Raw genomic sequence first — 15,397 nt, forward strand, 5'->3', positions numbered from 1 at the left:
TCCCCCCTTTGATGACCTCTAGGGGTCATCACTAGTACACCAATTTGAATGGGTCAAACAGAACTTGTTGCAAGGCTCCCTCTTTTTATCGTTTCTAGAGCCCTCAGACTCCTATACTGATGATCTTGTATAGCAGCTAACCTCTGCTCTTGTTGCCTCATGGATCTTTGCAATCTGTTCGACCTATACCATTTGTACAGTCTCACTAAACCCCACAATATGATTATGCAAATCACAATTATGATGATAGGCTTCAGAATATACCAGACAAAACTCTTCCCGAGATTGGCAAACCAACCTCCAACTTTACCCATTCCATGACCGACTTTTTCCCAGACATTTACCCTTGTTAGATCCTCAATTTCTTGGCGTATCTTTGTAATATTCTGTATGCCTTTCTCAAGAGGTTTTGAGTTGTCTGGAATGTAAGTGCAGCATTCCTGGCCCTTCAAAGCCTTACAGACTCCACCCTCTTTTGCTAGCAGAACGTCTAAAGCAAGACGGTTCTGAAGAACCATTGCCCTTATCGATTGCATCTCCCCTTCTACCAGCATTAGTGATCTTGCCGTACTTGCAGACAATCTGTCTACAACTGTAGCCAGTCTCCTGATCTTGACATCGTTAAGTATCAATCCTAAAAGAGGAAACATAGCACCAAATACATCTCCAACTACCTCAGCATCACCTACATCTCTTTTCCCCCTTACTGAGGCCTTTCCCTCAATGATCTCTAAATCCTTTGCATGATATATTTTGGGGAAAACAATTGCCAAATAACATGAACCGTACCAATTGTCAGGCAGTTTCACGTAGGCATTTCTTCCACATACAAAATATACATTAGGAATCACTTGCATCCCTTTTAAGAAATCCTTTGTGTAGTATTCTAATCGGAAAGCATGTTCACAGCTAACTTCACCTACAAACACACTCTCATAGTAGGTTTTGCTTCTGGTTAGGCATAACTTCCCTTTCTGTGTTCTATCTAAAGCTATTGGACCGTTACTACCCTTCTTTTTATGGGCCTTCTCCTCCTCGGTCCAATCTGTTTTCCACTGTCCTGACATTTTCAGAATCTTCTGCCTTCTGTAACGGTCATCAACTTGCCCTATAAACTTTTTCTCAATCTCTGATACTTTGCAAGTCAGATTGTTTCTGCGTGCATATGAAGTATCCAGTGTATCCCAAGGAAGGAAGAATTTCGCCAATCTATCTTCCTTCTTGTAATAGTCCCACTTGTTCATCTGTTTATAGTTCGGGACTTCTGGTAACACTGAATCATAATTCGAGAAATAATACTCGAACCCATCTCGTCCATAAAATATACTAAGCAATAAGCTACATGTAATCCCATAAGTCAATGGTAGATGATGATACCGAATGCCTTCATCTACCGAGGCCGGCAATTGCATGCAGACATAGCAATCCTTGGCCTCCATGACGTCAATGTACTCATACAGTAGTTTAGAATAAGCGTTGGTTTTAAAATTGCCCTGTGACTCATCTACATGTAACCTACGGGCCTCTGCTGCCAGTAACGCTTTCTCCTGAATTGCATTGTCCTCCTCCTTTTTACCAGCAACAGCAGGTTTCAATGTCGCTACAGGCTTTACATCTGTTGCCTTTGTTATACTCGCATGTCCCACTATGTATGATACAGTAACTATTATGACTATAAGAAAAATCACTACGGCTATAAGTGTGCCTACTATACATTTTGCTTTGCGGTTCGGACCACCGGCCTCCATGTTATCAAACAGTGTAGTTTCTTTCTGAAAAGTCTCTTTTGATTTCTTCACTCTGCTTTCATTTCGCTTTCTCAGTCTGTTAACCACACTTGGAAGCTGATAAGGTCCTTTTGCAATTCAGTCTCTTTAATTTCAACAACAGACAACCCAGATGAAGAACCTTAAATCGGGCTCACCGCTAGATCCCTGCCCAGCAAAAATTTTAGCGAGAATGGCAGATGTTGTCAACCCTATAGCCAATCCCATTCTTAACCTCTCCCTGAGTCAGGGATTTCTGCCTCAATCTTGGAAACAGGCCATGGTCTTACCTCTCATTAAGAAGCCCAATCTGGACCCAGAAGTGCCATCCAACTACAGGCCAATCTCGCTCCTTCCAGCACTTACCAAAATCTTAGAGAAACACGTTCACAGCGTGTTATCTAACTTCCTGGAGTCAAACGACCTACTCCATGAGTCCCAATCGGGCTTTCGCTTCAACCTAAGCACCGAGACGGCGCTCTTGGAAGTCTCTGAGATTGTGAAGGAGGTGCTGGATACCGGAGGCAGGGTGATGTTAGTTATGCTAGACCTGTCGGCGGCGTTTGACACCGTCCCCCATGAGGATCTCCTCACTAGACTACATGACATCGGTCTAGGGGGGACGGTGCTCAACTGGTTTCGCTCCTTCTTAGCCAACCGCCGACAGACGGTCTGGGTCCCACCTGGATCTGCCGAAATGCCGCCATTGGGAGTCGGAGTCCCTCAGGGCTCCGTATTGAGCCCCACTCTATTTAACATCCTCATGACCCCTCTGGCGACATTGGCAGAGTCCTATGGGGCCCGGATCGTCTCTTATGCTGACGACACCCAGCTTCTGTTCACCTGCCGCAAGAGCGAAGATTTCGATGGAGCAAGTATCCGTGAGTGCCTTGGGGCTGTTTTTAATTGGTTCCAACTTAACAGCCTCAAGTGCAACTCGGATAAATCCGAGATACTATTCTTCGGATGCCCATCGGAACCAGTATGGCATGGCTGGTGGCCCGCTGACATGTTCCCCCCAGCTCAGTCATCTAAATGGGCTAAGAACCTGGGAGTCAAAATTGACAACGAGCTTTCGCTCAAATCCCAGGTGTCTACTCTTATGGGAACTTGCTTCGGGATCCTCAGGATGCTTCGTAAATTCTTTCCTCTTCTATCCGAGGAACATCAGAGGATAACTGTCCAGGCACTTATAGGATCCAGATTGGATTATGCAAATGTTCTATATCTCGGTCTGCCAGAATATCTCCTACAGCGCATGCAGGTGACCCAGAACGCTGCAGCTCGAGCGATTTTTGGCCTGCATCGCCGCACTAGTGCCTCAAACCTTCTTCGATCCCTCCATTGGCTTCCTGTACGGAAGAGGATAATGTTTAAGGCCATGACCTTAGCCCATAAAGCCCTGCATGCCAACGGTGCAAAATATCTCCAGAAGAGACTGGATTTTTATCGGCCTACACGATCCCTAAGATCGGAATCCTTGGCCCTGGCAGTGGTGCCACGGATAAAAAGGGCCCGACTGGGCGGCCGGTCCTTTAGACTACTTGCCCCCCAGCTATGGAACTCCCTACCGCTGTCTTTGCGGACCACATCGAATCTGCTTGCCTTTAGGAAAGGTTTAAAAACTTGGCTGTTCGCTGGTTAGTGTGTTTCTTCTTTTCTAGGTTTCTGTCTTTTTTTACTGTTATGTTTTCCAGTTCTTCTTAAGGTCTGGAGCACAAAGCGCCGGGACACTCCTTTGGAGTAGCCGTTGCGCTATAAAAGTCCCTTTTAACATAACATAACATAACCCTAGCCCTTCTCCATCCACTAAATGAAATGTCCCTAAATTTTTTCTTCTTCCACTAGGCGCTAGGTTATCTTCTCTCTCTGGCTTATTTACAAAGTCTTTTAGGTATCTACAATAATTCTTGTTCCAGCGGCTCTAATAGCATATTCCAACAATTCCAAATGAAGGATGGTTTCCTCGTGCTCTGGTACTGGGTGACCCAAAGTTGGAAATTCTAATCTGTTCAGCACCAGGTCTTTGATCCTACTTAAATACAGAGGGACGGGGAGAGTGAACGTTAACAACCCTTCGGTCTCAATTCCAGGCGTCAACAGTCTTACTTCCACCGTTACGATTGGATCAAGGTTGGTCACCTGCACTTCCCTCACCCACCCGGATCTCTGTCCCCAAGACATCTGCTGCCAAGTAGGTCCACTCAGGGGTGGCGTATCTTCTGCAGGGCACACGTACTCTCCTTGATCTTCTTGGACCCTCAGAGTCTGAGTCCACTGCACCTTCGTCTAGGTCTGAGTCTTCAGAAATCGGAACAAGAGTTCTCTCCGGATTGGCTCTCAGACTTGGCCTTCTCCTTCTTTCCGGCCAGCTAGCCTCTCCTCTCCTTGTTCTCCTGCTCCTTGTTCTTGCACTCGACTCTTGACCACTTGCAGCTTGATCAGTGTCTGATTCGTACTCCCAGCTACTTTCTCCTTCTGTGGCAACTTCAGTTTCACTGGTGTATTGACCGTCCTCGGCCTGGTCAGACACGCTCCCAGTTTCTTCTGGCACCTCTACAGCTTGACTGGTCCTCCCTGTGGATTCTCCATCTTCAGCTGGATTTTCATCCGAGGGAGGAGCTGTTTCTTCCGGAGGTGCTGGAACTCTTCGGGTGTGTGAGGCGTGGATCCAGTTGGGCAAGCCTCCACACTTCACTGCAGTGTTCGTTACCAGTATGATCTGGTAGGGCCCACGCCAGCGCACGTCTAAGCAGTTCTTCCTTATGTGTTTCTTCACCACGACCCAATCCCCAGGGCACAGGTCGTGGCACAAATCTTGAGACGATGGAACTTCAGCGGCCTGCACCTGAAGGGACACAGAACGAATGGCGATAGAGAGTCCTTTACAATAGTCCAGGATCAAATCATCTGTGATGTTCAACAGTGCTGTAGTTGGAACTTCTGTAGTTTGGTTTGTCCTGTTCCCATCATGCACTGGGACAGGAACAGACTAATTTGCATACAGCCAGGTTCTGAAACTGGGATGGTGCAGTGAGCTAAAAAACGGTGTTGGATCTAGCCCTGATCTTTTGACTGGGTGAGAGCTTTCTGCTTAATTCAGAGACTCTGTCCCTCACCACCCCTTTTTGTAAATATTTTTGTCCACCCTAAGCGTGGAAGGGTATTCTCAGATGTGAGACCCTTGCTCATTGCACCATCAGGATTCAAGCAAACCGGGCCGAAGACGGCTGTAATGCCAGAAACCGGTCCCCGGGAGCTTGTTTCCTTCCCAAGAATTGGCTTCTGTAGTTTGGTTTGTCCTGTTCCCATCATGCACTGGGACAGGAACAGACTAATTTGCATACAGCCAGGTTCTGAAACTGGGATGGTGCAGTGAGCTAAAAAACGGTGTTGGATCTAGCCCTGATCTTTTGACTGGGTGAGAGCTTTCTGCTTAATTCAGAGACTCTGTCCCTCACCACCCCTTTTTGTAAATATTTTTGTCCACCCTAAGCGTGGAAGGGTATTCTCAGATGTGAGACCCTTGCTCATTGCACCATCAGGATTCAAGCAAACCGGGCCGAAGACAGCTGTAATGCCAGAAACCGGTCCCCGGGAGCTTGTTTCCTTCCCAGTGTAAGAATTGGCTTCTGTAGTTTGGTTTGTCCTGTTCCCATCATGCACTGGGACAGGAACAGACTAATTTGCATACAGCCAGGTTCTGAAACTGGGATGGTGCAGTGAGCTAAAAAACGGAGTTGGATCTAGCCCTGATCTTTTGACTGGGTGAGAGCTTTCTGCTTAATTCAGAGACTCTGTCCCTCACCACCCCTTTTTGTAAATATTTTTGTCCACCCTAAGCGTGGAAGGGTATTCTCAGATGTGAGACCCTTGCTCATTGCACCATCAGGATTCAAGCAAACCGGGCTGAAGACGGCTGTAATGCCAGAAACCGGTCCCCGGGAGCTTGTTTCCTTCCCAGTGTAAGAATTGGCTTCTGTAGTTTGGTTTGTCCTGTTCCCATCATACACTGGGACAGGAACAGACTAATTTGCATACAGCCAGGTTCTGAAACTGGGATGGTGCAGTGAGCTAAAAAACGGTGTTGGATCTAGCCCTGATCTTTTGACTGGGTGAGAGCTTTCTGCTTAATTCAGAGACTCTGTCCCTCACCACCCCTTTTTGTTAATATTTTTGTCCACCCTAAGCGTGGAAGGGTATTCTCAGATGTGAGACCCTTGCTCATTGCACCATCAGGATTCAAGCAAACCGGGCCGAAGACGGCTGTAATGCCAGAAACCGGTCCCGGGAGCTTGTTTCCTTCCCAGTGTAAGAATTGGCTTCTGTAGTTTGGTTTGTCCTGTTCCCATCATGCACTGGGACAGGAACAGACTAATTTGCATACAGCCAGGTTCTGAAACTGGGATGGCGCAGTGAGCTAAAAAACGGTGTTGGATCTAGCCCTGATCTTTTGACTGGGTGAGAGCTTTCTGCTTAATTCAGAGACTCTGTCCCTCACCACCCCTTTTTGTAAATATTTTTGTCCACCCTAAGCGTGGAAGGGTATTCTCAGATGTGAGACCCTTGCTCATTGCACCATCAGGATTCAAGCAAACTGGGCCGAAGACGGCTGTAATGCCAGAAACCGGTCCCCGGGAGCTTGTTTCCTTCCCAGTGTAAGAATTGGCTTCTGTAGTTTGGTTTGTCCTGTTCCCATCATGCACTGGGACATGAACAGACTAATTTGCATACAGCCAGGTTCTGAAACTGGGATGGTGCAGTGAGCTAAAAAACGGTGTTGGATCTAGCCCTGATCTTTTGACTGGGTGAGAGCTTTCTGCTTAATTCAGAGACTCTGTCCCTCACCACCCCTTTTTGTAAATATTTTTGTCCACCCTAAGCGTGGAAGGGTATTCTCAGATGTGAGACCCTTGCTCATTGCACCATCAGGATTCAAGCAAACCGGGCCGAAGACGGCTGTAATGCCAGAAACCGGTCCCCGGGAGCTTGTTTCCTTCCCAGTGTAAGAATTGGCTTCTGTAGTTTGGTTTGTCCTGTTCCCATCATGCACTGGGACAGGAACAGACTAATTTGCATACAGCCAGGTTCTGAAACTGGGATGGTGCAGTGAGCTAAAAAACGGTGTTGGATCTAGCCCTGATCTTTTGACTGGGTGAGAGCTTTCTGCTTAATTCAGAGACTCTGTCCCTCACCACCCCTTTTTGTAAATATTTTTGTCCACCCTAAGCGTGGAAGGGTATTCTCAGATGTGAGACTCTTGCTCATTGCACCATCAGGATTCAAGCAAACCGGGCCGAAGACGGCTGTAATGCCAGAAACCGGTCCCCGGGAGCTTGTTTCCTTCCCAGTGTAAGAATTGGCTTCTGTAGTTTGGTTTGTCCTGTTCCCATCATGCACTGGGACAGGAACAGACTAATTTGCATACAGCCAGGTTCTGAAACTGGGATGGTGCAGTGAGCTAAAAAACGGTGTTGGATCTAGCCCTGATCTTTTGACTGGGTGAGAGCTTTCTGCTTAATTCAGAGACTCTGTCCCTCACCACCCCTTTTTGTAAATATTTTTGTCCACCCTAAGCGTGGAAGGGTATTCTCAGATGTGAGACCCTTGCTCATTGCACCATCAGGATTCAAGCAAACCGGGCCGAAGACGGCTGTAATGCCAGAAACCGGTCCCCGGGAGCTTGTTTCCTTCCCAGTGTAAGAATTGGCTTCTGTAGTTTGGTTTGTCCTGTTCCCATCATGCACTGGGACAGGAACAGACTAATTTGCATACAGCCAGGTTCTGAAACTGGGATGGTGCAGTGAGCTAAAAAACGGTGTTGGATCTAGCCCTGATCTTTTGACTGGGTGAGAGCTTTCTGCTTAATTCAGAGACTCTGTCCCTCACCACCCCTTTTTGTAAATATTTTTGTCCACCCTAAGCGTGGAAGGGTATTCTCAGATGTGAGACCCTTGCTCATTGCACCATCAGGATTCAAGCAAACCGGGCCGAAGACGGCTGTAATGCCAGAAACCGGTCCCCGGGAGCTTGTTTCCTTCCCAGTGTAAGAATTGGCTTCTGTAGTTTGGTTTGTCCTGTTCCCATCATGCACTGGGACAGGAACAGACTAATTTGCATACAGCCAGGTTCTGAAACTGGGATGGTGCAGTGAGCTAAAAAACGGTGTTGGATCTAGCCCTGATCTTTTGACTGGGTGAGAGCTTTCTGCTTAATTCAGAGACTCTGTCCCTCACCACCCCTTTTTGTAAATATTTTTGTCCACCCTAAGCGTGGAAGGGTATTCTCAGATGTGAGACCCTTGCTCATTGCACCATCAGGATTCAAGCAAACCGGGCCGAAGACGGCTGTAATGCCAGAAACCGGTCCCCGGGAGCTTGTTTCCTTCCCAGTGTAAGAATTGGCTTCTGTAGTTTGGTTTGTCCTGTTCCCATCATGCACTGGGACAGGAACAGACTAATTTGCATACAGCCAGGTTCTGAAACTGGGATGGTGCAGTGAGCTAAAAAACGGTGTTGGATCTAGCCCTGATCTTTTGACTGGGTGAGAGCTTTCTGCTTAATTCAGAGACTCTGTCCCTCACCACCCCTTTTTGTAAATATGTAGTTGGAACTTATGGCAGTCTCATAGCCCTTCCCATTAACACCTCATGTGGAGAGAGACCTGTCCTTCTGTCTGGTGTGCTACGTATGCTCATAAGGACCAGTGGCAGTGCATCAGGCCAGCTCAAGGATGTCGATGAACAAACTTTGGCAATTCGGGACTTAATCGTGCTGTTGATCTGTTCCACAATCCCTGAAGCTTCTGGTCGATAACTACAATGCAGCTTCTGGTCTATATTTAGGGCTGAGCAAAGCATCTTCACAATTTCGCTGTTGAAATGTGTTCCCCTATCTGATTCCAAAGAGGCCGGCACCCCGAAGCGCGGTATCAGTTCTCTAAGCAACAATTTTGCTACTGTGTGTACAACTGGCCTCCAGATAGCTTAACATAGGTGCAAATAATCATCCGTAAAGTCATGTAAAAAGGCCCAATTGTCACAGTCTCCGAAGGGTATAGAGTTAGTGTTGTGGAGTGTTCTGCATATTGTGCGCCGGCAGGACATCAAAATGTGGCAAGAGCACAGTATGTGGCAGAGGTCACAGCCATAGCTATTACATCGCAGCAGATGTCCTTCAGGATTTGGTGGGCCCTATGCAATTATATTGCGAACCAGTACCAATTATGTAATATCTCTTTCCAGTCTCCATCCGAGTAGGCTATCCCTAGTCCGCCTTGGCGGTAGATTTTAGATGACATCAGTGTGCTATGGGAAGAGGGGGTCTGCTATCTTAAAAATAAATAATTTGGGGATTAGTCTATTAGACCTACAGGCTGGTAATGCAGCGAGATTGGTGACAGCAACAATGGAGCTTGGGCAATTTCCCCTTATGTGCTGGGTTTTATGATCCAAAGGATGTTGATGGGATGCCCCCGAGTAATTCTGAAAATAATCTGTTGATTCTCCTGTCTCCATATATAATTGGGGGAGATTTCAATATTTTCTTGAATAAGGATTTGGATAGTACAACGTACAGGAAATCAATAGCAGCCCACAAGGTTACTAGAAAGAAAAAAGATTTAGGGGCAAATGTATGAAACTATTTCGCGTTCCCAAATACTGAGATTCGCATAAAAACAGCATGAAATAGAGAAACGCGATGTATGACACAATTTCGCATCGCAAATTAAAAAATCACAATTTTGGCAGATTCTTCTTTTGCTAGGCATGAAATCTGCGAATTTCTCTATGAATTTGCAGTCTGCGATACGCAGGCTGTGAAAATTGCAAATAGAGAAATCACAAATTTTGCACTTCAATATTACCACCAAGTCAATGCAGGTGGTAGCCAGGTGTAAGCTAAATAAACAGGCCCAAAATGCAACAGGGACTTCTACAATGTGATAGCAAGGAGGATGTGAATTCGGGCTGCAGCACAGAGGAGGATGCGACAGGAACAGATATTCAGAGTGCGCATCACTCTGTTCCAGCAGACTGAGGAGGAGATCCATGAGAAGTACAGGCTGGACACAAATACCATTTTAGACCTGATAGAGGAGCTGAAACCCTATCTGGAACACCCAACACGCAATATCCAAACCATTCCCACCCATGTGCAGGTCCTGTGCTCACTGCACCTACTGGCCTCAGGGAGTTTTCAAGGGGTGATAGCAGTGGCAGGTGGGGTCTCACAGAGTAGCCTGTCACGCTTCTTCCATGCATTCTTAGATGCAATGGTACAGAGGCTACCACATCTACAATTCCCCAGCACACAACAGGCATTACAGCAAACAAAACTGGACTTCTACCAGATTTCACGATTCCCCCACGTAATTGGCTTCATAGATGGGACCCATGTGGCCCTCACACCCCCATCAACAAATGAATATGTATTCAGAAACCGTAAATAATACCATTCCCTGAACATACAGGTCATCTGCAATGCCAAATATATCATCAATGACATTGTAGCAAAATACCCAGGCAGTACTCACAACTCTTTCATCTTTAGACATAGTGGGATACACAGACATCTCAATGCTGGTGAGTTTAGTGAGGGCTACCTGCTAGGTAAATGCATGGCACACTTCCCTACATACAGTACATCTTTGGGGGGGTTGGGACATTGACTCACCTCTTGTTTTCATCCCTGCAGGTGACAGTGCATATGCTGTGCGGGACTTCATCCTGACCCTGTACCTAAATCCAGCCAATGCAAGGGAGAGGAGATACAACCGTGCACACACATCTACGCGCTGTATAATAGAGCCGTTTCCTGCTGCTTGCATAAAAGCAGAGGAGCACTCCGATACAGCCCTTAGACCTGGTGCAAGATTGTGGCTACCTGTGCAATGCTCCACAACATAGCTATGAGAAAAGGCATCCCAATAGAACTGAGTGAAACAGATAGGTCAGACGATAATGGCCCAAGTCCCCCTAGCAGACCAGCAGTTGGAGTTGGGGCAGATGTCGGATGACAGAGATGGGCTGAGATCACACAAAACTACTTCTAGGTGAGTAATGATGACATGAGGCAATGTATATTTTGTCGCAGATCTTTGTTTATTCAAACCTTAAACAGCAGGATGAAAAGTTTGTCACACAGTCTGACCAACACAATGAGTGTCGCTGTCTGTAGCACATGTTAGGTCCACAGTGCAGGTAGTCAGGCAAGTCTGGACTCTTGTAGGAATGGGTTGCCTCATGCATTTGTGTGATTCATTGTTTCAATTATACCTCCTTCTGGGACGGACTGCTGCTGCCCGTTCTGGGAGCTGATTGCCCTCCCTGGGGTCCACAGGTGCTGCCCCCTGTCTCCCACTGCTCCTTCTTGGATCTGGCACTGGTGGGGTGATACTGCTCCTGCTGGATGTCTCCCCACTCTCTCCTGAGCCCATGAGTGCTGGGCCACCTGTGTTTGCCATCTGCAGCTGTTCAACTGCAGTGATGAACTGTGTCAGGCCTTTTGCAAACTTTGTGGCAGCAGTGGGACATCTCCACTTGCATGCTGACGGTGCGATGTGTCAGCTGGCTTGTGGTAGTGCACAAGTGGTTCGCCGCCTTGGTGTAGCTGTGCAGGTGGCTGTTTGAACATTGGGTAGCCCTGTGTCTGGCTACCTGGTCCCTGTTTAATGTTGCACAGAGTTCACGAACGGCACCTGCCATGCTCATGATGCCCTCCCCCATGTAGTAAGAAACAAAAGTGGGGTGCCAGTGCTGATATAAATAATTTAATTACGCAAATGACCAAACAGAACTTGAAGAATTATTCAAGAATGGGAGTTACTACTACCCATGTAGTGCATGCTTTTGTTCATTGTGCACAGCTGACAGTTAATGGACCTTAAAGATTTCTGTTGCAGGTGCTGAATCTGGAGCATGCTGCCCTTCAGTCCTGCAAACACTGTGGCATCTTCGTCTGTGGCAGAGCTAGTCCTGGCCCTTGACCTGCATCTCACTGCTCCTAGCTCCCTAGGTTGGGGTGTGTGCTGTTCAAGCACCTGGGTCACACGCATCCCTGGCTCTGCCTGTACATCCTCCTCCCCTGTGGCCTGTGTTTCATCCTCCAGTGGTGGCAGTGGTGGAACAATGGTGTGCCTCCTACGTGGGACAGGTGTGGCCTCTGTGTTGTCCTCTGAGCTCCCATGACCTACGTGGTCATCCAAATGTTCTGACTCCTCGCAGTCTGTGCTGTTTTCCTGTGTCTTGGCTTGTGCTGCGGATGGAAAGGAGAATTTATGATTTTGTGACATTGTCTGTATTTCTCACTCAATAAAGTTTTCTCAATTTGTATTGGCTAACTGCTATCTCTCACTTTTGCCCTTTACATGAATTCACATACTGCGTTAACATTGCTATGTCTCATTGCCCCCCTGTTATGCATCTGACTACGTCTCCCATGATGTATTGATGTGAGTGATGGTAAATGTGGACCGGAGTGACGTGTAGTTTGTGTGTGGTGCATTCCTGACTGTGTGAGTGGGATGGTGATGTGTGCGGCTGCATTTGGCATGCATCTTACCTTGGCTGGTGGTTGCAGGATTGACTCCACCAACTCCCCATGGGGTTTTGAGTCAGTGGTAGTAGATGTTCCACCCCAATCTTGTTGGCCTCCGCCTGCCTGGTTACAACCCTCTCCTTCGTTACGCAAGAGTTGATTACTTTTTAGTAGATCATACAGTGGTCAATCAAGTGGAAGTTATAGCACATTTCCCTGGCTCACTGCTTGGTTCAGTCAGCTATGATCTTGAAGTTAAGACTAAGGGCCAAATAGGCTCAGTCAAGGTGGTCTAATAACAAACTGTTGCTGGCTGGTCCAGTGGCAATACAAACAATTAATAGCATCCAAGAATTCTGTAACGCAAATGTGGATTCGGAACAAATAGTATTGGTGTGGAAAGTGTACAAAGCATTTATTAGATGCAAAATAAATATAAGTGTACAATCGTAATTGGGAAAACAGCAAAAGTGAAGCAAGAGTTGGAAGGGAAAATCAGGGTGAAAGAAGATTAATCCTTTGCCGCAGGGTATCCCTAGTGATGTCAGGAATTGAGCCCAGACTTGGGTAATCTCCCAAATGAGTTTAAAGAACACTTGGAAAGAGAAACTCAGGACAAGTGGAAGGCCATTAAGTTGCAAATTTTCGAATATGGTAAAAGATGTGGGGAAATCATAACTTGGAAGGCTGAAAAAGACAGATCCAGGAACCTTATAAAGTCGTTGATTGAGGAAGAATCAGAGAGGGAAATAACTGCAACTGAAGACATAGGGAATGAATTACAAGTTTCATGTTTCCTCTATGAAGAAGACAAAACATCATAGAAAGTATAAAAGGTTGGTTAAATCAGAACAGTATTTTGAGAATTTCAAAACAAAAAAACACATCATGAGAGGAGATGACTGTAGAAGAAATAGCAGTCCGACTAAAAAAGTTGAAATTGGGGAAAGCTGCAGGGCCAAATAGTATGCTGGCAGGTTTTATGAAGGCATCCAGGACATGGTATTACTAGACTGAAGAGAAATGTGTAACTCAATTTGTTTGAATAGGACACCAATTCCTGCTTCTTGGAATGAGGCAACTGGTACGTTAATTAAAACACTAGGAAAAGATCCTAAAAAAAGTGACACATACGACCCATTTCTCTGTAGAATTGTGACTATAAAGTCTTTGCAGGGGTGCTAGTTAAGTAGTCTCCATGCGTGTTCCTTCTGTTGTAAGTCCTGACCAGACGAGATTTATAGTAGGTAGACATTTAAATGAACTAACGACCCTCCTGACTGGCTCTATAGATTTAGCAAAAGGTCAATAAAGACCTCGTAGCCATCATTACATTTCATGCAGTTGATGCAGCTAAATCATTCAATAGGGTCAACTGGTCCTATTTGTGGGAAGAATTAAGGTCCTCTGGAGTGAGCAATAACTTTATTGACACCTTGATCGAATTGTTAGTAAATAGCACATTCACTAATACGGTAAGCATTACTAGAGGAACTAGGCAGGGATGCCTTTTATCACCTTTTCTTTTTGATATGTATATCAAGCCCTTCGCTCATGCAATAAAAGCAGATTTGAACTAGTTCCTTTTAAGTCGTTGAGTTTGCAAGCTAAGTTTGCGATGTATGCAGATGATATAGTTTTTTACACAGCTGGCCTGATGTCTGCTATAGAAAGGGTAGATTTGTTCGCAGAAGTAGTTGAGAACATTTTGGGGCACAAATCAACAAAGACAAGATGGATATAATGACATAGGAAGTTAGAGGTGGTTGTGAAAGTGAGCTGCTCAAAGAGGGAATAAAATACATGAGGGTTATAATAACACATAGTCGTGGACACCTACCAGAGAGAAACTTGATGAAAACATATTGAAATTATATTGTCATGCTTTCCAGTTTAAGAACAGCAGAATTCTTCTGTCACAGCCAGATGACTTCACAGTTGGGAAAGTTTATAATGCCATGTTAGGGACATGGAAAGAAACATTTCTGTACAAATATGGTGCACCAATGTTTTTCAAAAAAGTCTGATTACAAGTGTTAAAGCTAGTCTAGAAAACTGGTTCAGAATCAGGAGGATATTGGATATACAATATTACAAAATTAATGTGGGCTTCACCGGGAACACCAAGTTGTCTGGTTGCAAGGTGCCAACGGTGAGCATAGTTTTTCAACTGTCAGACCTTGCGAGTCTTCGGGGAGGATATGAGTAAAATATGTGTAAGAGATTGAGGTAAATCTAATTTTAGTAATGTTCGCACGGAATCACCAGGAAAATGTGTTGTGGGCTCTACTCAGAAAATATTATTGTTCTATCTGGTATTCCTGTCTGGAAGGGGGATTCTTAAACGTTGGTTGCACCCTGATAGTCCAAAGTTGCAGGACTGAGTCTCAGGAATATGAGCGGAAAATTGATGTGGAGTGTGACCCAAAAAGTTGAAGAATTTGGATGATTTAATTACTAGTTAACAAGTTCTATGATTACACCATATGCAATCGCTGTTGGACCCATACTTTTGTTATTGTGGTTCAAATCAGAAGAAGTGAGGTCAGATATGGGCGCTCTAACAAAGTAAGAGATCTGGGGGCATATTATCAAGGGGGTTTATCTCCGCTTTTTTGGCTTTAAAAGCCAAGAAAGCGGAGATAAAATTATCTCCCTATTACCTAGCTGTCGCTAACATCAGTTAGTGACAGCTAGTAGGAGATAGCGACCATCTTGGGCCCCACTTTGCATGTCAGTGATATTTATCACTAATGAGATGCAAAGTGGGCGTGCCAAGATGTTAGAGACTGAAAACAGTCGCTAACATCGCTATCTCCTATTACCAACTTTTGGAGATATTCGCGCTAAGCGGGAATATCTCCAAAAGCTAACACCTACCCTGAGCAGTTCTTCGCCATGTTATCCAATGGGAGGTGGATAACATGGCTAAGAGCATTAGCTCGCTAATGCATGAATATCGCGGACTTTTCAGCGATATTCATGCTTTGCGGCGATTTTTACCGCATTTGCGTTAAAATCGCCGCAGCGCTGCGGTAAATTTTTGTCTCTAACCAAGCAATAGCGATAATTATCGCTATTGCTTGGTAATAT

Source organism: Lissotriton vulgaris, chromosome 5 (assembly GCF_964263255.1).
Source record: "Lissotriton vulgaris chromosome 5, aLisVul1.2, whole genome shotgun sequence".
Lineage (NCBI taxonomy): Eukaryota > Metazoa > Chordata > Amphibia > Caudata > Salamandridae > Lissotriton > Lissotriton vulgaris.